A 24,958-nucleotide genomic window follows, 5' to 3' on the forward strand; every position below is an offset into this window, starting at 1 on the left:
TGTACGCTTGTGTTGGGAAGTTTGTAACGGTTGGTATCGTTTCAGAGAGATACCTAAATTCTTTCTCGGAGATGTAGTAACGCAGATACGAGACGGCTGTAAGTCCTAATTGCAATTTCTCATGATTTATTCGGAATCCAGCATTGTAGAGCAATCTGCGTTCGAGCAAGGCCGTACCTGGCTCGCACAGTGATGGCTCCGTCATTGGCAACACCGCAACGCGACATCGTTATCTTTTGCCAGTGCAGACTTACAAACTCGAAGATGACCTCGAACATGGAGAGGTTGAAGCGCGATGTCAGAAACAGAAATTGAGATGGCGGGCGAAAACCAAAACATGCAAACAAGTTGTGCATGGTGTATTAGAATGAGATATACGCTAGGTCTCTTTTATTTTTATTGATCGATAATTACCTTTCAAAGTTACTTCAATTCTGGGCTCCGACACACGTTGCGTTGCATTGACATTTCAACATGATCACGTCATCGCACGGTGGCCTTCGCAGCACTAAAATCCTTGCACGAACATCCTCAATGGTGTCGTTGAAAAAATATAATAAAACAAGAAAACGTAAAATGAATGAAAAAATATTGAATTTCGCTGCAAAATGATAATTTCCTTTAATAAAAGGCAGGTATCGTTGTGCCTATGAGGACTTCTCCTGCAGGAAATTCACCAAAATATTGTTTCTACTACAGATCATATACTGTTAAACGATGACGAAGGAACACATATACGTATACGAAAATAAAGTGATTTGCGGTACAACTGTGTGCATTGTTGCACAAGTGGCGTGCATGCGGATGCATTTAGACACTTCACACGCTACCTACCCTGACGAAACAAACAAAAGAAAGTATTGTTGCAAAAAAAAACTTTTCACTATGCTGTAAATGCAAATTATAAAGTATTTTACCTATGGAAGCAATAGCATTATGTGCATATTTCAAATGATAACGGCCATTGTCATAATACTTAAGTTAAAAACAGCGCGGGCACGTGAATAAAGCAGCTGGCGGGGAGTACAGCACACACGACAAACATGAATGTGTTTGAGTATGTGACACTCGAATTAAAATTTACGAGTGAATTATAAAACCGTCCTCATTTATACAGAAAGCAGTGTAGGCGAAGTTGACAATAAATATTGAAAGTTCGAGTACAAATCACTGTTTTCATACTATAAAGGACAAAGAATACGAAGTTCACTATATAGAAAATACGTTATACGCCCCCTAGAAGCAGTAGGCAGCATAAACACCACACGTAATCTTTGAATGTATGTTTACATTCCAACACAATATTATTCAATGTGCAATATATGCCTCTCAAGTGCGTTTATTTGAATGCGCTTCTGGATCAAGTTTTGTCATGTGGCCTGAAAGCAACCAAGGAACAGTTCACTCGTCCAGTTTTCGTTATCGCGAGATCAAATATATCGACACTCCGGCCACGGTTTTGCCGACGCCATCGCCGTGATATTTTGCATAAAACGTAAGGGTGATTGTCATAATATATGGTACGCGGGAGTGCGAAGCCTAAACATATGAAGACAGTGCGCCGTGCGGTGGCGAAGAGGACCATCATCATCATCGACACCAATTTGGGAGCGCCGGCAGTGGCGCCTCAAAAAGCGTGGCGCGAGAGGGTGGCCCGTGGACCGTGGCGTGAGCAGTCCGCGAGGTTCGTCGGTCGACGAAAAGCAGCTTCCTCGCTGGGCGTCTGGCCCATAGGAGCTATCGCCGACCGCGCCAATACGCCACACCTGAAGCAACACTGTCGCCCGCTGGGAGGCTACCTCGCCCCGCTCTTCCGCTGGGCACTGGTCCAGGAGGGCTGGCGGTCCGGAACCAGGGCACTCGAGCGTTCGGGTGAGCGGCCACAGGGCTACCCCGCCAGCTGTGGACGCGACCCGGTGACTGCGGCTGGCTACCTGAGCGCCGCGAGGCGGTCCGACCCGGCCGTCCAACCCGGCCATCCGACCCGGCCGACCGTCCCGGCCGTCCGACCCAGCTGTCCGACCCGGCCGTCCAACCCGGCTGTCCGACCCAGCCGACCGTCCCGGCCGTCCGACCCAGCTGTCCGACCCGGCCGTCCTACACTGTTGTCCGACCCCGCTGGCCGGCATCGGTTCAACGAGGTCTAAGACACGGCGACACAAGCTGCCGCCGGAACTGTAGGCCGATCGTAATCCACCGATACATATAGTGCATGTCGCCTATGAGGCATTTTGGGACATTGTGACGCGTGTGTGCCATTATCCGTGTTATGTATGTAAATACATGTCTGATGTGTGTTTTTGCTTTGGCGTGCTGCTTCTCCCTTTTCTGGAGTGATCCGGCCCAATAACATCACAGTGATGACACCGGCGCCACGCGTCGCATGCTGTAGGTATGAGTGAAATCACGTGAGGGAAGCCGATGTTGGCGGCTCAATCTGGCACGCACGAAGAAAGGAAGCTGATAGCAAACACGCCGCCTTCCACCGCGGGAAAGGTTGTGGCCGGATGGGAGGAAGGCAGCGGGTCGTTGTGCTCCCGCAGCAACTGTACATTTCGTGACCGGGCACGAGGAGAACGTGATCACGGGTTAATCTCTCGTGTCATATAGGGAAGAAAGCGGGTAGGGATTGCGGTAGGGAGGGTAGGGGGGATCACGCTTGGACCTTGCATACATAGTTTTCGCCGCTCCATGCAGTCGCGCGCGCCGCAACATGAAAGCGATCCGTTGACGGATCATACCATTGTGCTCGCTGTGTTCTCGCCGTTCTTGCGTTGAAGCAATACACCGTACGAAGGTTACTTTGCTCGCTGTCGCCCTTGCTGACAGCAGCGTCTTGGCCACAAGTGTCCGCGCTCATCAAAAGTGTTCTGTTCATGTTTGCTTGTGTGCGCTTACGCTATGTCTGTCAATTCAGTAAGTACGCGAATGTTTCAACTTGATACGACCGATAACATTACTTTACTCATTTTTTATAGCTGTCTACTAATTTGGTGTCGCAGTGAATGCTTCGCGTTTTGGGCGAAAATGCTACTTTTTTATTCTAGATAGCACTTCGAATGTTCTATCAGCGCTTCTTTTGGCGGTGGGTCATGCGGAATGAAACCGTTTGTGTTGACAGTGCGGGGTGTGTCATGTTAATAGCTGCTACCCGAGCGAGTACACAAGATTGATTTACCAACCAGGACTGATATATATGGCAGATGTGCTCCTGCATCTCCGTTGCGAGAAGTAAAACCGAAGAAAGGATTGTCTTCAGTATGTTTTAGTAGACATACTAGTCTACGGTTTTATTCAAGTACCTTAACGCACGAATGATATAGTATAAATGGCATATTTTGTAACACAGCAGCCTATTATTTTGGCAGTAATTACCTGATGATGAGGATTCTTTGCTCAGGTGTTACCGAATCGCATGCTAAGCAAACGAAAACTTGTGGGTTGTTTCGGTTAAAGCATCTGGCTAGCAAAGAGTTGACCGTTTTTGGACTTGCGATATCGAGAGCCCAATTTAAAGAATTACGGTCCGCGAAGCGTTTCGCACCCGTTGCTTCAGACACCCGCTAAAGAAATAGAGTTGCACGCCATGTGCATATGGTAGGTGAGAATATGAAAACGTAGTTATGTAAGCGATTAAAATCGAATCTTGTCTGCTCCTGGAGAGCTTGTTAAAGGGTTCAGTTTGAGGAATCAGGGTGGTTCAAAAAAGTCGCAAAGCTAGACACGCGTGCGCGCAAGCATACACACACACACACACACACACACACACACACACACACACACACACACACACACACACACACAAGCATGCGCGCACACACACACACACACACACATATATATATATATATATATATATATATATATATATATATATATATATATATATATACGTGTGTGCCTGTATGTGTGTGTGTTTGTGTATTGACATGCACAGCCAAACGGCCAAACACGCGCACGCACACCCGCACGTGCCAGCGCACACAAGCATGACAAGGTGGCCTGACACTGAGAAATTCCTTCACTAGGAGTCGTCGATGACGACTACATTTGTCAGCGGAACAACATGTACAGACATATGGACGGAAGGACGGAAGATACTGGATAAATCAAATTTAAAAGCAATTAATGGCTGTCTCATTAAGAAATTATATGTGGATTTAGATAATCAACAGATCGATTCCTTTTTCCTTGAAAAAAGTACTCGTGTTATGGTCGGCATGGCATGACAACATATAAGCCCCAAACGGGTTTTCTGGCACTCCGCATCGCTACGTGATGCTCATACTAGCTCTGCTTGGGGATTTCGCCCATAGGTACTTACTCAATTATGCCAGGCATCGAAACTTGGTCATCGAAGCGACTTCATCCTCCTGCTGCAGCCGTCGGCGCCGTGGCTTAGTTGGTTAAAGCGCCTGTCTAGTAAACAGGAGATCGTGAGTTCGAATCTCACCGGTGCCTTCCTGTGCGAACTTGTTATTTTTTATCGTGAGCACGTGCGTATTTACATTCTGCGCAACATTCTACTTGCTCCTGCATTCCTTTGGGCCGCCAGATAAATTCGCTTTATTTTTTACACTGTCAGTGTGACCGGGATTAACAATGGCGTTTTTCACACTGGAAAGAAAACCACTGTCTTGAAAGAAAGAAAAAAGGAAGCTCCAGCTTCCTACAGCCCCGCTCCCCAAAGGCATGGTCTGTCTGGTTTGATAAATATATGAGTTTTATTTCCCCGCCTAATGGAGCACTCCTATGTTGTCTCCAATAGAAGGCTTTCTTACCTTTTACAGGATACGGAAATCACTTTGTCTTAAGAAGGGAAATGCCAAGGGTCGGATGCACGAACAAGTAGAGGCAGCACCACTGTTAAAACCTCATGCCTGTGGCACAATTGGCTAAATTTTAAACGTCCACTCTCCAAACGATTGTTTCGATTAGACGAGGCGGCATTGTAGGCGCATATTTAAATTTGATTTGCGGTAATGACACATCTATATAAATATTTTCTGGAAACAATGCCATGTCTTTAAACTTCAGACCAACTTGGGGTCCATACAATCTGGCTATGTGGCTGCCACTTTCTGATCATGTTCGTCAAAATACAGCGATTTCTTGCCTACTAGTGCAAGTAAGGCAAAACGGCATAAAAATGATGCGCGGAACAAAAAAATACCGACCTATTTGTGTAGACTTTTAAAGGAAGCAGTAATAAATTTTTGCGCATGACTTGCGAAAAAAGGATCAAACAAAACTAAAATGCGTTCGTTCTAAGAGTGCTTGCCTAAAACCGGTACCGGAAGTTTAACTTCTCAAAATAGAAATATTTGCCGGTTGCTGAGCTAGTGAAGCGTAGAAATGTGCGGCGATCCTAATTGTGGTGTAGTCTAACCAACAGACCTTATGGCGCACTTATGCGTGCAAGACGACCTTATCTTTCATCAATCTTAGCCACTGTTGACATTAATTTATTTGTTGCTGTTGACTTATAAAATTTTATTATTCCTTACATGCATTTAGGAAGGCATTGAGTAAGGGTAACTACATTTACTTAACCCTAAGGGAAGTGTTCTTCAAAAAAACATAACAAAGGATCAAACTAGCAATATCATTATTCACCATATGTAATTGCATAGAACACCTCCCCAAAGTATTCAGTACAAAAAGTACATATATAATTAAATTTATTATCGCAGAGCCGCACTGTGGAGGGCACAGAGATTTAAAAAGCACACAAAAATCATTGCACCAAGCCGAAGGCATACAAACGCGAACATATCTATATCAACGGAAAATTACTGGAATTGAAGAGCAATAAATCGAAAGAAAGAAAAAAAGAAAGAAAGAAAGAAATTAAGAAAGGAAGAAAGAAAGAAAGAAAGAAAGAAAGAAGGAAAGAAAGAAAGAAAGAAAGAAAGAAAGAAAGAAAATGCAGGACATGTAACAATTTGAGTCTCCAAGGTAATTTTACTCATTATCTAGGTAAGTGATGAAGAGGTTCAGATCAGACATTTTGCAGACCACTGCTTACGTTTTAATAAAGAATACGTATGGCTGATCAAGTTTGTCTCAATACTAGAGTACGCAGCATACATATGGTGTCAATATTGGAAAACGGGAGGTAATGCCAAAAAAAGCGATTTTATGAAAGCAAATAAAAAGAGAACCATTTTAGCTTGTTCCTAGAGCCTTTTATCTTAGCTTTCTAACAGATGTTACCGAGTACAAATGCCAATGAAAAAGGGGGATTTCGAAAAAAATATGGTGCAAGTGTAAACTTTCTGAAGTGCAATTGTGTGCTATAAATCAGAATTTTTTTCCGGGCAGGAGAATGGCATAAGATGCGCAGGAACAAACCATAAATTAGCGAATGCAAGGCGACGTATGTTCCAGTTTTTTTTTTCAAGTAAGTGAAGCGCAGAGACAGAGTAGTTTCGTGGAGTGAGTAACGAACTCGGATGAAAAGAAATGGTCGGATAAAGTGCGAAAGTACCGCTACCTCGAAAGCGTGGAATGGTAATGGAAGATGTCAAGAAAAATGGCAGCCAAGCACAGAGCAATTGAAAGTGTGAATAGACTTCCGGGAGACATTAGAAAAAGTGGGAGGAAGCAAGACTCTAAAAAAGATGCAAGGGAAAAAGGCAAGGCAAGAACTGAAGAGGTAAAGTATGTGTGATAAGGCAACAGGCAGTTACTGGCTATTTTAGATCCGAGATGGCCACCTGCCGACCATAGCATACCGGGAAGACTGTGCCATTGGACGATGCATGCGTGTGGTGGAAAAAAAGTTGAAAAGTTCTCTGGTGATCCTAATGTCAAGATAATCACCCCGCAAGACCCGTAGGAAGGGCCCACCCTCGAGTAGCATTGACATTCAAACAAAGCTGGAGGATTAACTGGTCAGTGCTCGTGATAATTAAGAGACAATTAGAGTATTGGCGGAAAAAGGTGCAGGGGAGAGGTTTATAGAACCAGAGTCGGTGCAAGTGTAATGGTAAAATATTCTGACAGATGATTTAAATGCAAAACATGAGGTCTACATCCGATAGGCAAATCGCCCGAGAGCCACTTTTAACCAAGTAGGCACGGAGACCATTGGTCCCCGCCCCGTTATAAAGGGGATGCCAATTAACCTAATGAATATCATCGTCTTAGGTGGTACAATAACCGACTCAGCTGGAGCACAAACTTCTAACATTTGCACGTCCGCGTTTGGTTAAGCGCGCCTTCTGAGGCACAAATAAAACATGAATCTGCACAACTAAAAATTTTTAGGTTGTACGTTAATTATTAGTGTATTCGAGCTTCTTTTTCCCATCCCAAGAAGCTCGAATACACGTTTATTGTTTATGAAACTTGTACAAATTGCAACATGCAAGCACAAAAAATGGTACAGCGAAAGTATGCTAGATTTATAGCACTTATGACATCCTCAGACTGACTCTCCGACTTTTTTATGAATTTTAGCGAAACGAAATCATTGTACTGACCACGCAAAATTTACAGTCTACAATTTCTGTTCTTTGTTAAGTACAGTATGTTGTTCCTCAGTCAATAACCTTGTGAAATGCTCATAACATCACTAATTGCACGGAACCGGCAACAAGATTCACTAACTCCATATAGCGCCACATGTAAATTTTGCTAATTCTTATTTCTCATACGCATGACAGATAAATGGAATTGCCTACCTCCGTGATCCGTATACTCAGCGCAAAAAGGGAACGAAAGTCTTGAGGATAAATTTTAAGTTAGTGCATGTATTCGGCATCGAATGTTCGTCAACAGGAATTCAACTTTTCTACTACGGCAGAAGTTTCTGTTCCAACGAAATAAGAGGTTTTGGTAACCAGTTAAGTTTTCAATTATAGGTTCAAAGAATCTTGCATGATTGCCCGTCTTCTGAACCTACCAGCAGTTATGGAAGCGGATACAGTTAGGATAGGGAAAGTCGGACCACTAATGGCAGCTCGCCAAACTGACTGCTAATTCATTCATAGCTAACCCTTCATAAAGAGGGACCCCTATTAATCTAATTAGTGTTAGGCGAGAATGTATTAAACCATGAAATGCACGTGAAATATGTGAGCCACTATTTGCATTGAGAGCTGCAAATAAAGATAGCAAATCCGTTATTATTACAACTTCCGAGACTGCTGAGTTCGCTTTTCGTAGAGCCAATGTAACCGCCAGAAAATCAGCTATAAAGGTTGGTATGAAGTCGGGAAGTCCTAATGACAAGGAGCGGTCTCAAGTGGAAGAGAAAATTCAAATTGGGGATTTTTCTTTTGTTTGCAATGCATCTATCGCTGCGACAGCGTTATTTTTAGCTCAAAAAAGAGATTCTGTAATAGCCCATTTATCATACTGTAAGAGAGATGTCCTGCTTTGTTTGGGTATATACTGTCAACAACAATCTGGAGATTATGTCTCACTGGCAATAAGAGGGATCTCACGTAATCGTACATCTGAAGAACCAACAATTGCCTGAACGAACACGACCTCAGCAGTGTTTGACCGAGGCCAGGAAAATTGAAAAATATTGCAGGCTGAGAAATGAAAATGATTTGTACCTTTATAAGGAACTCATATATATTTAGGAACGTTTCGTTGGGTAATAACTCAAATGTGCACAAAAAGAGATGGTAATAAGACATTGTTGGCAATGATCTTTGGTAATCCATGGCACGGGCATAAAGGTTCTGATTCTAGAAGAACAATGCGATGTAATTTCTATGCCTGAACCCCTCAAATTAGAACACATACAAATTCCCAAATTGGCTGTACGTACATTGTATAAATCATCAGAAGAGAGTCTCTCCACATCCCCGATGGACTGTTGCAAAGCGTTCGTACCATTCCAAACGCTCGCACTCCTTTTTTATTCATATGTTAAATGTGTGTGTGTCAATTAAGCCGGTTGCCCTACATTATGCACAGGTATTTTATCGAGTCCACGTGAGGTATTTTCTGCAGGCGGTAGGTACGATTTATACGCATTGGATTCGTTAACGGAATAACTATAATTGACCATCTTAAGAAGTTAAGGCAGAGGCGAATATTTTGTAACCAGGCTTCTATGGCTTGCAGCGATTTTCGCAACCGACTGCATAAAGAGTGGATTCCATTGTCTGACGCAAAAACGCGATGTCATCTTCATATACAGATGTGTATATGCCATTATGACAAGGAATAGAGCTTAGTAACACAGTAAATAATAAACGCGACGTGGCGTCTTGTGGTGGCACCAAACGCGACTGTCGACGTCTATTTGGTGAACATCCTTTGAGATAACACATTATTTTCAGTAGGTTGGAAGCTCATTAAACCATTTAATTATATATTTTGGGAAATGAAGGTCTGTTATTCAATTCAATAAAATTTTGTAATCTATGTCACAGTGATGTGGCCGGAAATAGTAACGGGCACCAGTTCGTGTCGAGGGAACGAATGCAAGCAATCGTTTATTGCATCATATATAACGCCACATTGGGCCAGAGCGCTAGTGTGAATGAAAAAGTACCACTGCAAGGGAAAGTTATCACAAAAGGAAACCTTTGGCACGTTTGTGCTCGGAAGCAAAGATAAATGCGCGCACAAGCAGATATGATACATTCTCCTCCTCAATGAATGGTTCACTTGAAAAATTCTCGCTGTCACTTGCTGAATTGTTCAAAGTTTCCCGTGCAGCCCAAGAGTGCGGGTGGCCTAACTTGCGGGTGGCCTAACTTGCTTCTGGGATCTTCTTAATGTCGGTAACGGTGGCGTTGATGCTATCGCAGGCAGTGGTACATTTGTTGAAGACAGGTGTCCTTCAGACGATGTGCTTGCATCATCATCGAAGTTGTCACTCGATTCATCCTCCGACGTTTATTTCGCAGTGGAATTACACTTTCATTCTCAGCGTGTGTTCGGTGTTTCGACGTAGGACCTTATCGTCTGCCGTCTAAGCATATTAGAACTTTGGACCTGCTGGTATTAGCAGTCTGGAATCGCGTACTATAATATAATGACTCCAATTCGGAACCATGTGAGAGGCGGTGTTGGAGGCATCCATAGTCGTTGTGACGGCAGGCTATATGCATGGTTTTTACAACGTGCACATTTTCGGATCAGAGTTTCGTTATCACAGTCGAGACCTGGCCAGTATACCAGCAGTCTTGATCTTTATGTGCATTTAGCTGTGCCGAGATCACCGTAGCGCACGCATTTTAAGATTTCTGGCTGCATGCTTGCGAGAACCACAACCTTAGTCCCGTTGAATAATATTCAGGTAATTTCCGAACTCTAAGAAGCCACGGGTCTCAGATGGCCTGTGACGGGTTTTTGTTCCGTACTGTCCTGCGGGACAACCTTGAGGTATGGATCCGACGCGGTCTCCCGTGCTAGACGGGCCATCGTCTTTTCGCTCACGAGTGCTGCCACGACGCTGACGGCATGAACTACGACGTCGCCGGTGTCCACCGCAGTGATGTCACCAGTGCCCGGTGATCTCGGCAGCATGTCCGCCAGCGGCATGTGTTTTCCGGGAACAAACAGCAGGCTGCAGTCGTAGTCCAGAATTCTTCAAAAAACGCTGCAACCTGGGCTGCATATCGGCAATAGCTTGCCTGAAGATATGAATGAGAGAACTGTGGTCGCTTTCAAGTAGCAGCGGACTACCATAAATGAAGAGGGAAAACTTCTCACAGCCAAATACTAGGGCAAGAGCCTCTTTTTCTATCTGCGAATATCGTTGCTCTGTATCTGCCCGAGCTATGGACGCGTAAACCCCTGGTCCAACCATCCTCGTAACTCTGCAGAAGGGCGGATACAGTACCGCTTTGGGAAACATCTGACGTCACTTTTGTTTGCTTGTGTGAGTGAGTGAAATAACTTTAGTGAGTGAAATAACTTTATTAGTTGGATGAAAAACTCTAAGTAGTGGTTTTTCTTCGAGCGATTTGCATATACCTCTCCACTCTCCGTCATGATTGTGTGTCCAGTCAAATACTGTGTCCCGCTTGATAAGAGATCGTGAAGCAGCCGTTTTCTGGGCTAGCGATGGCAAGTATTTGCTGAAGTACGCAGCAGCAGCTGCTCCGTTCGATCAAGGTCGTGGCTAGCGGTTTTCATCGTAGCGGTTTCCACGCGGAATGTGCTGCGCCGTGACACCGTCAACTTTTTCTACCGGGGCCTTGATAGGTCGTAGAGAACCTGCAACGTGTAGCCGCTGAAAGACGGCGGTAGGAACAATAAGTTGTGGGTTAGTGAATAAAATAAAAGTACAGAAAGAAGTAGTGGGTGGTGTCTTAGATTGAAATATACCCTAGAATGTTTTATTTTTATTGATGAATAAATATAGCCCAAAGCAACTTAAAATCTAGGCGCTGATGCATTTTGCTTTGCACTGCATTTGACATGGACCACGTCATCGCATGCCAGCCTTCGCAGCACAAGTAACCTTGCGTGATTCTTCTGAACAATTTCGCTGCAAAAGGCACTGAATTTAGCATTGAAAATGAGTATTTTCTTCAAAGAAAGAAGAGTATCTTTATTTTTTTTTAAATATGGGGTTTTTACGTGCCAAAACCACTTTCTGGTTATGAGGCACGCCATAGTTGAGGACTCCAGAAATTTAAACCACCTGGGGATCTTTGCCGTGCACCTAAATCTAAGTACACGGGTGTTTTCGCAAAGGTATCTCTGTACATATACGGACTCCCTCTTTATGGACTTCTCCGCAACTCTATTTTCTTTTATATAAATTCTACAGTATACTATATAACGATAAAGAAGAAACAGATATGCCTACGCGAAATATAGGGATATTGCGGTTTCTATACATACACCGTTGGGGAATTAGCCTCACTACAAATGAATTTAGATAGACACTTCGCATGATATCTACCTCTGGCGAAAGGAACGAAAGAAGGTATTGTTGCATAAAAATGTGTTAAGAATCGTGCACACTAATTTCTAGGCAAGCAATAACTAAATGTGTCTTTCAGTTGGTAATTAGCATGATTGTAATATTTTAGTTTATACCAACGCTGGCACGTGCATAGAACAGCCGTCGGAGACACACAGGATACACAAGACAAACATGAAATTGTTTCAGTATGTTAAATTTAAGTAAAATTTAGCAGTCAAATATAAAACTGTTACTAACTGAATGAGAAATTTAGTGGAGTTGGTGGAACGAAACACAATAAATATTGCGAGCTTGAGTACAATTAACTGTTTTATTTTGGAACGAACGAAGCGTATCAAGTTCACTAGATGCAAAGTAGAAAATGATGCACGCAGCGCAAATGCCATACCCAATTATTTCGTATATGCTCAGATTGACACAACATATTACTTCTTGCGCAATATATGAGACTCAAATGCGTTTATTTAAATTCAGTTGAAGCTGAAGTTATCTCACGTTACTCGGAATAAACCAAGGAACAGCGGACTCGTGCAGTCTTTTTTCTTCTCGAGAGCACTTCAAAAGATCTACCAGAGCTGTCTATGGCGATGAGGCATGCGGACTGAAGCCAATTATCTTGACTCTGTAGTGTGCGTCATGTCTTCTCCCGAAAGAGTATCAGAGGGAGTACACATGAATTACTTACTAACCAGCACTGACATATACCGTAGGTGTACTTCCGCATCCTTGTTGTGGGAAACAAAACCTAGCAAGTTATGTTTCCAAAAGACATTCTGATCTAGGGTTTTAAACAATTACGTTTAATCATGAAGTAAATATTATAAATAATATATTTGGCAGCACAGCAACAATTTGATTCTACAGTAGAATGCAGTGACACACCTGAAAGCCACCGCCAAAATAGCTTTCGTGACATAATGAAAATTTGAAAGTCCAAAACAGCCTCGGCCTTTCGTTGTAAGTATTATGGCTTTGCAGGAATCGCGATGCCCAAGCACCGTCGATAGTGCACCTGCAGGGCAATAAAGTGTAGATGCAGAGAAAAGAACCTTGAAAGCAGTCACCGTTGGGATTCGAACTCATAGCGGCGATTTTTCAGAATTTATTGCCTGTCTTGGACATCGCCCAGAAAATACAAATTTCCATACTCTTACATATCACAAACGTCAACCATCAGAAGAAAAAAAAAACGCACAATGAAGCCGTCCATCCGTACAGAACGACGTTGTCAATAAAATGTCTTCATGACTGTCAGATGATAAAACCTCGACAAAACCAATCCGGTACACGCTCTTACATTTTCTGTAATTCAATAAATTGTGAGTTCCTTCTTTGAAGTAAATAGGCGCGGGCGTTCTGTCTGGCTCCCATGTATACGCTGCCAAACGAGGCCGCCATAAACACAAGTCATAGGAAGCCCTATAGTCACGTTTAATTGCCGGATACCTGATCCTTTGGCGTTCCACCAGTTACTCTTTCTTCAGTGCTCGCCTTAAGACATCCCAGACGTATACGCCCTCCCAGAAGCGTTGAAAAAGGTGATCTATGGTTTCGGGCTGTCTGCAGATGACGCCGTGCGATCCCCGTTGTACGAAGCAACCCCGTGCTGTCATGAAACTCCATTTGGAGAGTGTTCCTGTTTGAAGCTTAAGTAAGGATATTTACTCTAGGTTGCACCTACATGCGTTCTACCAGTTTAAGAGCATAATGTCTTGGCGCTCCAATCTGTATTTCATTTATTATCACATTGAAGGCACGAAGGCATTAGACAAGAGGTCTGGGGCAATACAAACATGCGTAAATACTGGTACGTACAAGTAAAGCTAACAATCACTGTACGAGGCTGTGTATAGTGGAATTGGTAAAACCATGGCACAGACATCTCTACGCACTGTTTTTTTTTTCACTTCACGAGGACCATTACGTGAAAAACGAACAGAAAGAAAGCTTACGCTATGGACCGCTTCCTTAAAATATCCACGAAGCTTTCCGGTCATGCCCTCTGTTGTAACATGTGCCGTCAATACGGCACTCAACCTCAGCTGGCATGCAGTGCGCAGAAAAGGACCACGTACAGTGGTCAGCGACTGCAACACGATAATTGGACAACATGGCGGCTGACACTTTCTTGCCTCGACGGTGCGCACTGGTGACACTGATGCTATGCATTTTTGTGTCACACGACAGCGATAATCTTTTGGATACATCGTAACGGCATTGGGCCTCCTTAGCGATCACCCAGCGTTCACTGGTAGCCCAAAAAGTGCCGGCCACCGTAACGTCTAAGTATCGCGTTTCAATTCCTGTGCATTGTACATCGCAAAACAAGAAAGAAAAATCTGTTTACCAGTTGTAGAACAAAAGATGTGCCAAGCCCACACCCCGGTCCCTGATTCTTCTGAACCAATTTGTTAGGCTACAGCTTTCCCATGTTGAAACCCAGATAAAAACCACGAAGCCTCTGTGCAGCCTTTGCACGTTTGCTCTGGAACAACACAACACTTGCGTGACGTAATATACCTCGGTGAAAAATAAATACATTGTGAACTGTCGCCCTTGCAAAAAATAAGCAAGTACCTATTTTCAATTGGTCTATTTTCTTAATGTGTTGGGCTGCTAAGCACCAGGTTGCGGGATCGAATTCGGCCAAAGCGGCCGCATATCGATTGGGGCGAAATGCGAAAACACCTGTGTACTTATATTTGGGTGCAGGTTAAAAACCACAGGTAATCGAAACTATTCCGGAGTCCACCGCTATGGCGTGCCTCATAATCTGACCGTGGTTTTGGCTCGTAAAACCCAATAATAGTTTTCTTCGTTTCTTCTCTTTGACAACTCCAGTATTTCTCGCTGTTATTGTACTTGTCGAGGGAAACATTAGGATATTTTGTCGATGTTTTCAATCAGCTCACGTTCACCATGTTGTCCAGTTCAGAAGATTTACGGTTTCCACAGTGGACGATCCACAGGAGAACCACAGACGAAGGTAAATGAATATGGGATAGTTTAGCCCTAATTAAAGATTTCTTAGAAATTTAGAAATCAATACATGTAGATAACGTTTTACAGTGTGCGCTTGAAATATAATCAATGAAAGTTGAGCTGCATAAAATATTCAATGTTGCCGGAAATTATCGCGTCTTTCATGTGGTCGTTTGTTTTTCTAGCCAGACAGGTTCATTTATGATGTCCTCTACAGCACAAGGTTTAGGTTCTATTGTTCAATTTAATTCATAATCTTGCTCAGCAGCATATTCACTATCAGCCGACGATTGGTTCCTCTGAGTGTACATCATTAATGTTGTTTCTGTCATGCGTAATGCGTTTAGCTGCACCATAACCATATTTAACATCGCCGCCATGTTGAAAGGAAGTTGCATCTCTCATAAGTGGATTCTAAGTATGGCGCGAGTGTTATAGTGCAATTTGGAACCTGCGCAAGCACCGGCGGCAACAAGGGAACATATAGTCGCCAGCAAAATTCTGGAGACAACTGCGATTACTTTTTATTTTTTTTGCTTCGGCAGCCTAGGGATGCAGACCAAAATCAAACAATACAGCCTATAAACACCCCTGTTTTACCAATGCAACGCAGTGAGACACTTAGAGGCTGTATGGCTGCGCTGGAAGAAGTTAAAATTTTTTGATGGTGCCATGGTCCCTAAACTTATGGTCACGACTGCAAGTTCATGTATGCATAAGTGGCGCAGTGAATCCCCCTTTAATATTTGGCTTGGTGACTATACCGTTTTCACTTATACAATTACATTGCTTTGTTTTCAGGACAAATGTACGCCAAACCCAGGTCTCTAGTTTTTACATTCATTTTTCGTCTGCTGTTTCTGCTTGTGGAATTCCACCGCCATCGTGGCTTTGTGGCTGTGGCGTTGTGCGGGTAACTAAGCACAAAGTCGCGGCGTCAAATACCACCCGCGGCAGTCGCATTTTAATGCGGCCAAAATGCGAAAGCGGTCGTGTAAAGTGCATTGTCTGGACGTCAAGCAACACCATGTGGTGAAAAATATTCCGCAGTCACCTACTGCAAATTGGATTTGGAGCGTTAACGGCTGTCGAATTTAAAAAAGACGGATGTTACCTGGATTGAAGGTACGGATCAATGCCCACTTCCCTGAAAAAAAAAAGGTGCCCATGTTATGCTCGGCATCGCATGACAATAAGTATGCGCCAAACGGGTTTCCTGAGCCCTCCGCATTGCTACGTGACGCTCATACTAGGCTAGCTGGAGGATTGCGCCAGTAGGCACGTGCTCAATTATTCCATGCACCAAAACTGGGGCACCGCAGGAAATCGTCGGCGCCGTGGCTTAGTTGGTTAAAGCGCCTGTCTAGTAAACAGGAGATCGTGAGTTCGAATCTCACCGGTGCCTTGTTGTGCCTGGCTTTGGTTTTTTGTCGTGCCCATTCACTTTCTGCACAACATTCTACTTGCACATGCAGTCCTTAAGGCCGCCAGACAAATTGGCTTTATTTTTTGCAATGGGAGGGTCACCGGCATTAACAATGGCCTTTCTGACACTGAAACAAAAACCACTGTTCTAGAAGAAAGAAAAAAGCAAAGCTGCAGCTTCCTAAAATACCGCTCCCCAAAGGCGTGGTCTGTCTGGCGTTGTAAATATGCCAGCTTGATTTCCGCACCTTATGAAGCACTCCGATGTTGTTCCCCATGGAAGACTACCTTATCTTTTACAGGCTATTGGAAAGCACTACCTCTTATGAAGGGAAAGACAATGAGGCAGATACACAAGAAAGTTGAGGCACAAGCACCGCTACCACTTCATGCCTGTGGCACAATTTGGCTATAGTTTAAACGTCCACTCTTAATAAGATTGTTTCGATTAGGTGAGGAAGCGTTCTAGGCCCACACTTATATTTCTTTTACGATAATAACTCATCTATTTATTTGTTTTTTTGGAGAGATCTCTTTTTAAAAAAAATAATCAACATGGGTTCCATAGAATCTGGGCATCTGACAGCCACTTTCTGATCATGTTTGTCGAAATAGGACGATTTGATGCCTACTACTGCAAGTAAGACAAACGGTGTAAAATTCATGCTCGGAAAAAATTCAGACCAATTTGTATAAAGCTATGGAATAATTAGAAATAAAGGGCGCTATAACGTAAAACTGTCACACGACGTCGCAATAACCGCGATAGCTCCCCATCTGATATGATGTAAACATACGTATTATACATGATTGGAAAGAACAAAAGAAAAATCGTTATTTATTACTCGAAGCCTTTTCGCCTTTAGCCCTTGTCTATTGGTGATAGTTATCGGGCGACAGCCACTTCACCAGCGTGTCACGCGACATCATAAAAGCGCGAGAACGCACCACGTCAAGGTTACGTGTACGCGTTCAAGATGCATAAATATGCCGAACATAACTGAAATTTTCTCTGAATCGCCGTAGGCTGCCCCGTTCCGAAAGGAATAATTTAGGGCTGCTGCCTATCGCTAATGCACGGGCAACTCGCACATGTCTTAGAGCATTGGTTTATTTGCATACAATAAAGCTTGTTGCGTGGCCTTGTAATATCTTCTAGCACTTTTGGCACGTTTACGACCTCGCTCTGCAAACTCTCCTTTGCTGAGGACCCGTTTTAGCGTCATTCTTAATCTTCCGTTGCATGGCGCAACCATTTTCTACCAGCCACCGCAAGCTAAGTAAGAGAAAGCGGACCAATCGCAGACGCAGGCACCACCCTCTTCATCCGGTCATCGATTGCACTGGCCCTTGCTGACTGGCACTGGAGTGCCCAGGCTCGGCCCGACCGAATGCCTCTTCACTTGAACGTGCTCCTCGCGTCTTGTCAGCCAATTAGATAAGACAAGCCGCTCGGCGTAGGCATTGCTATTGGTTGTTAATACAAAACAAAACTAAGCTCCAAAAACGGGAGAGCGTTTGATTGGTCTGTTCAGCCAACCCAGTGGGTCAACGCCAGATGCTTGCGTCGGTGGCTATGCACATTTGATGTCAAGTGATTGGAGTAAAAACATATTGGAATAGTTTTATTGTTATAGATCCCAAAATGTTTCCCTAAATGCACAAAAAGGTCCAAACTTAACTCAATCGCGTACTTTCTAACAGCGCGTGCCTAAAAGTGGTATCGGAAGTTTGCCTTCAAAAATTTGAAATTTTGGCAGATTCCAGAGTTAGTAAAGCGCAAACATTCGAGACGATCCTAATGATGACGCAGTCTAAAGAACAGACCACATGGTACATTATGGCCTCCAAGAAGACCTTGTCTTTCATCGACCTCAACCACTGGTAACTTGGATTTATTTGTTCACTTTGGCTTTATTAAGTAAGCTTTTAATAATACCTTACATGCACATAGGAAAGCCTTGGTTAAGGAGGAACAACAATTACGTAGGCCTTAAAGAAGTGTGAACAAAACATATAAAAAAGGATCAATCTAGCAATATCTTTATTCGCCCAATGCAATGACATGGAACAGCTTCCCAAAGTAGCCAAAGCAGAAAGTAAAATTACAATTACAACTGATATCACAAAGAAGTACGTGAGGGTATATGGTGGTAAACAGTACACGAAGATGATTGCACCATGGCGAAGGCATACACACGCGAAAATATCTATATGCAAAAGAGTACGCATTTGGGCTGGTTGGTTCATGATTACGAGCAATAAAAACAGCGCTAAACGACGGGACGAGTGAAGGGACACAGACAACGGCGCTGACTAACAACCAAAGTGTGTTTATTCCGTCAGTCAGCATATATATGCTCCGCCGCTATCTGAAACCACAGAATCTACAGGATGGGGCATGCGCAGGGGGAATGCAATTAATGTGATAAGAAGGCAATCTCCTTTGGAAGGAGAGAAATGGACGGGAGGCTTACACATGCATCACCACTAACGTGAATGTGGAAGGCTTCGGATATAAGGCGTGCGCGGTCACCACGATATTTTGACAGATAGGTTACACCTTCGAAGGATGGCTTGCAGCCGCATTCATTGCAATGTAGTGACAACTGACTGTCTTTTGCCCGTTTCTGAAATTTGTTGAAGTGCTCGCGCATGCGGTCATTGATGCAACGCCCCGTTTGGCCGATATAAAAACGCTTGCATGAAAGAGGGATCTTGTAAACCACACAGTCACAACAGTCAGCAACAAACCTCTGTCTGTGCTGTTTTTTACAACTTTTCTTGTTGTTATTGCTTACCCTATTGAATTGGTGGCACAGGCTACCTAACTTATTTTTGGCAGTAAACAGCAACCTGACGCCTGCCAAAAGATAGTCAGTTGTCAGTAGGCAAAATGTGGTCAGTTGTCACTACATTGCAATGAATGCGGCTGCAAGCCATCCTTCGAAGGTGTAACCTATCTGTCAAAATATCGTGATGACCGCGCACGCCTTATATCCGAAGCCTTCCACATTCACGTTAGTGGTGATGCATGTGTAAGCCTCCCGTCCATTTCTCTCCTTCCAAAGGAGATTGCCTTCTTATCACATTAATTGCATTCCCCCTGCGCATGCCCTATCCTGTAGATTCTGTGGTTTCAGATAGCGGCGGAGCATATATATGCTGACTGACGGAATAAACACACTTTGGTTGTTAGTCAGCGCCGTTGTCTGTGTCCCTTCACTCGTCCCGTCGTTTAGCGCTGTTTTTATTGCTCGTTATCTATATGCACTGGCAAATTACTACAAGGGAAGAGCAAACAAGAAAGAAAGAAAGAAAAAGCAAGACAGGTAACAATTTCAGTCACCAAGCTATTTTGAGTCACTAATTATCGAGGTAATTGATGGACAGCTTAAGGTTACACATTTTGCCGATGACTGCTTGCAGTTTCATGAAATTAGAGGTGCTCTTTGTGAAGTTTTGCTCAATACTACAGTTCGCAGCATACATATGCTGCCAAGCTTGAAAAACGTGAGTTAATGCCAAAAGAAGCTTTTTTTATGAAAGTAACTAAAAAAGAGCATCACTTCAGTTTTCCTTTAGATGCTTTCATCACAGTTATCTAACAGTGGTTACCGAGTACAAATACCTATAAAAATTGGAATTAGGAAAAATGTAATGGTGGAAGAGTGAACTTTCAAACGTGCAATGGTGTGCTAGAAATCAAACATTTTGTCCGGGCAGGAAAATGGGTATAAGATGCCCACGATTAAACCATAAATGAGGCAGTGCAAGATGACATGGTTCGCGTTCTTTTTTTTGTTTTTGAAGTCAGAGAAGCGCAGAGTCAGAGTATTTTCGAGGAATGACTAAGAAACTCGGACGAAAAGAAATGGCCCGATAAAACGCACAATTACCTCTATCTGAAAAGCATCGATGGAGAATTTAAGACGTCAAGAAAATTGGCAAACCAAACACAAGTCAATTGAATATGTGAATAGACAACCAGAGGACATTAGAAAAGGTTAGAGAAATGGAGGCTGTGAATTGGATGCAAAGGATGGAGACAAAAAAAAAATTACTAGTAAAATGCACAAGGACGGGAATGAAGAATTGAGGAGGTAAAATATGTGTGATAAGGCAGAGGGCGGTTACTTGCTGTTTGAGGCCAGAGATGACTGCCTGAGGAGAATCCTCGTCATCATCGTCAGCCTGGTTAAGCACACTGCAGGGCAAAGGCCTCTCCCATACTTCTCCAACTACCCCGGTCATGTACCGATCCACCTCTTACACCTTATCACCTTACACCTTATCCACCTTACACGGCGCGATGGCGCATGCGCCCTGCTCTGGCGGTTTAGCCGCGAAACGTTTTGGAAGGGACGCGCGCGTGGCCGCGCGGCCAGATATCGGGGGAAACTCGGAAAAAAAGAAGAGCTTGGACGCACGCTGTTGAAAACGCTCGTGCCATGTACCGCGTTGAAACTCTTCTGGTAGCTCGACGTCGGTGCGGTGCCGAAAACGTGCGTAAGACTGCAGCTCCACTTTGAAACAGAAAAGGGCCAGGGCTTGGTCCGAACTGCACCGTGAACCACGCCTTGCATTGAAGGTTGCCAAATTTATTAATAAACCCATGCGTTACACTTGGGCGACACTTCAAAAACACGTTGCTGACGCAGCCTCCTCGCAGCGTCTGCCCACTGTTGTAGGTGGTGGCAGCGCGTGCCTTACTTCACGTACTGTTTTGAGGCGTGCTAACATTGGGTCGATACGACACCGACAAGACGCTGACGCCGACGATTGGCCGACTAGTCAGCACTGTGTCAGTGAGACCATTTGATCGTAATAGGCCGACAACGACGCAATTCATCGGTGCGAGTTGTCATATAGCGCGACGGGCTTTCGTGTCGACAGCACCGACAAAATCAGCGTGCCGAGCGTGATAGCTTGAATGAACCCTACGTGATCAGCCGTCGAAGCGACAACGCGATAGCTGCAGCTCATTCACATGTACATGTAATTATTCGCGCTCAAAATTTGTCTACATGCCTTCGAAGCCGAAATGCACGAGCTTCAGTACTCTCGAGCCGTGCGCGTGAAGTTTAGTCTATGCTGATCCTATTTAGCGAAGTTCGGGTTAGGCCTGACCTCGTCGAGTTCATGCACCCGCTATACCGATGGAGCTGTACTTAAGAAATAAGCAGTTACTTTCGTAAGGAAACCGCTCTTATAGTTAGGTTGCGGCCCTATAGAGATTTGATAACTACTCTTCATTGCGCACGGCACGTACACAGTAAGCGGCAAGCGGCAACACAGCGCTGTGCCAACATCCTGTACTTTTGTCACCGTTCCCGAACGCTGCCGGTTGCATTCCCGTAAATTGTGTGTGTGTGTTGTTATGCTCCCATTTCTTAATTCCAAAGAAGCATTGTTTATCTCTGCGTCAAATAGGGAAGAAGAGACAGTGCATTCGATACAGCAGCATAAACTCACTAAGTTGTCGGCGGTGTCAGCGATGGCATCCGCCTTTTCGCGAGAGAACTGCACGGTATATAAGTGGGGACTTATGCCGAGCACAGTTGTCTCTTTTAATACCTTATGCTACGCGCGAACTGTAAGTATGATGAAGTGAAACAAAAGCGAGCATCAGTAGTAACAGCCCGTAATATATATGTGTCAGGATCCCAGCTGCAGTTGTTTAAGGGACTCGGCCGCTCATGCTTACTCGTCTGTTTTGCTACGTTTTGAGATTATTTCACATCAGCGATGCGCCGTTTCTACACTAACCGAAGCTAACAGCGATCTGAAGCTGTAGATGTAAACAAATGCACCGCTTTGGCAAATCACACGTGTAACGCTGCGCTCGAAGGCTTCTTGAATATGTGAAATGTTTAGTGAATGTGTAAAAGGAATACAAAAAGCGATGTGCAATCGCAGACATCAGCTACAACGAACTCAAGGCAGCCGTGTCGGCAGACGGACCTCAGCGTACCTTTATCGGCGGCGCAGTTACCACAACAGTGAACTTGGGCATGTTCACCCATTATATTCGATGAATGAACGACATGCCGACCCGGAGAAACCATTATTGATTAATCGGGATTCACGAAACGAACAACCGACGCACTAACCCTGGATATGTCCGCAAGCGCCACCATTCACAAACCTCTGCGGCGGATGTGGAACATCCTTTCAACCGCTGGCGTTACGAGTAGATTTGCTATTTCGGTGACGGCAACTGGTCAATAAACCCACACATGCTACCTGAAGGTATAAATGTTGCCTGACTCGAGAAACTCGTACTATAATTAAATAGAAGAAAGGGAATCGAGCAGACCGACATTTATTGCTCGATAGATAAGAAGCCAAGAAACAGACACCAAGCACAACATACTGGATGCTACTACTCAGAGCATTTTCTGCGTTCTAGCAAGGCCGTACCTAGCTCTGACAGTGATGGCTCCGCCATTGGCAACGCCGCCACGCGACGTCGTTACCTTTTGCCAGTGCAGACTTACAAACTCGTAGATGACCTCGAACATGGAGAGGTTGAAGCGCGATGTCAGAAACAGAAATTCAGATGGCTGGTGAAAAACAAAACATGCAAACAAGTAATGCATGGTGTATTAGAATGAGATATGCGTTAGACCTCTTTTATTTTTATTGATCGATAATTACGTTTCAAAGCTTCTTCAACTCTGGGCTCCGACACACGTTGCGTTGCATTGACATTTCAACACGATCACGTCATCGCACGCCGGCCTTTGCAACACAAAAATCCTTGCACGACCTTCCTCAATGGTGTCGTTGAAAAAATAAAATAAAATAAGATAACGTAAAATGAATAAAAAAGTATCGAACTTCGCTGTAAAATGATAACTTCCTTTAATGAAGGGCAGGTGTCCTTGTGCCTATGAGGACTTTTCCTGCAGGAAATTCAGTAAAAAATTGTTTCTACTACAGATCATATACTGTTAAACGATTACGAAGGAACACATATACGTATACGAAAATAAAACGATTTGCGGTACAACTGTGTGCATTGTTGCACAAGTGGCGTGCCTGCGGATGCATTTAGACACTTCACACGGTACCTAAACTGACGAAATAAACAAAAGAAAGTATTGTTGGGAAAAAAGCTTTTCAGTATGCTGTAAATGCAAATTATCAAGTAGTTTCTAGGGAAGCAATATCATTATGTGCATATTTCAATTAATAACGGCCATGGTCATAATACTTTAGTTAAAAACAACGTGGGCACGTGAATAGAGCAGCTGGCGGAGAGTATAGCACGCACGACCAACATGAATGTGTTTGAGTATGTGACACTCGAATTAAAATTTACGAGTGAATCATAAAACCGTCCTTATTTAATCAGAAAGCAGTGTAGGCGAAGTTGACAATATATATTGAAAGTTCGAGTACAAAATTCGTACTCGAACTGAAAACGGTTATTTAATAACTGTTTTCATAATATAAAGGACAAAAATTACGAAGTTCACTAGATAGAAAATACGTTGTACGCCCACTAGAAGCAGTATGCAACATGAAAACCACACGTAATGTTTTATGGTATGCTTACATTCCAATAAAATATATGCCACTCAAGTGCGTTTATTTGAATGCGCTTCTGGATCAAGTTTTCTCATGTGGCCTGAAAGCAACCAAGGAACAGTTGACTCGTCCAGTTTTCGTTATGGCGAGATCAACTATATGGACACTCCGGCCACGGTTTTGCCGACGCCATCACCGTTATATTTTGTATAAAATGCAAGGGCGATAATACCGTCGTCACGCGTCGCATGGTGTAGTTATGTATCAGTGAAATCATGCGAAGGAAGCCGATGTTGGCGGCTCAATCTGGCACGCACGAAGAAAGGAAGCTGATAGCAAACACGCCGTCTTCCATCGCGCGAACATTTGTGGGCAGATGGGAGGAAGGCAAGGGATCGTTGGGCTGCCGCAGCGACTGTATACATTTCGTGACCGGGCGCAAGGGGAACACGATCGCGTGTTGATCTCTCGAGTCATATAGGGAAGAAAGCGGGTAGGGAGTGCGGGAGGGAGGGGAGGGGGGATCCCGCTTGCACCTTGCATACGTAGTTTTCGCCGCTCCGCACAGTCGCGCGCGCCGTAACATGAAAGCGATCTGCAGACGGATCCTACCATTGTGCTCGCTGTGTTCTCGCCGTTCTTGCGTTGAAGCAATACACCGTACGAAGGTTACTTTGCTCGCTGCCACTCTTGCTCACAGCAGCGTCTTGGCCACAAGTGTCCGCGCTCATCAAAAGTGTTCTGTTCATGTTTGCTAGTGTGCGCTTACGCTATGTCTGTTAATTCAGTAAGTAGGCGAATTTTCCAACTTGATACGACCGGTAACATTACTTTACTCCTTTCTTATAGCTGTCTACTAATTTCGAGTCGCAGTGAAGGCTTCGCGTTTTGGGCGAAAACGCTACTTTTTTATTTTAGATAGCACTTCAAATGTTCTATCAGCGGTTCTTTTGGCGGTGGGTCATGCGGACTGAAACCATTTGTGTTGACAGTGCGGGGTGTGTTATGTTAATAGCTGCTACCCGAGGGAGTACACATGATTGACTTACCAACCAGGACTGATATATATCGGAGATTTACTTCTGCATCTCCGTTGCGTGAAGT

General features: G+C 44.0%; 2 non-coding genes across 2 annotated transcripts; both read left to right on the forward strand.

Annotated features, from left to right (window-relative positions):
* Positions 1 to 4,387: 4,387 nt before the first annotated feature.
* On the forward strand, positions 4,388 to 4,461 carry TRNAT-AGU (transfer RNA threonine (anticodon AGU)). The gene has a single exon. It is a non-coding gene; the product is annotated as a tRNA-Thr (tRNA).
* Positions 4,462 to 16,224: 11,763 nt separating this feature from the next.
* TRNAT-AGU (transfer RNA threonine (anticodon AGU)) lies at positions 16,225 to 16,298 on the forward strand. The gene has a single exon. It is a non-coding gene; the product is annotated as a tRNA-Thr (tRNA).
* Positions 16,299 to 24,958: the final 8,660 nt, after the last annotated feature.

The sequence above is a fragment of the Dermacentor albipictus genome, chromosome 5 (assembly GCF_038994185.2).
Source record: "Dermacentor albipictus isolate Rhodes 1998 colony chromosome 5, USDA_Dalb.pri_finalv2, whole genome shotgun sequence".
Lineage (NCBI taxonomy): Eukaryota > Metazoa > Arthropoda > Arachnida > Ixodida > Ixodidae > Dermacentor > Dermacentor albipictus.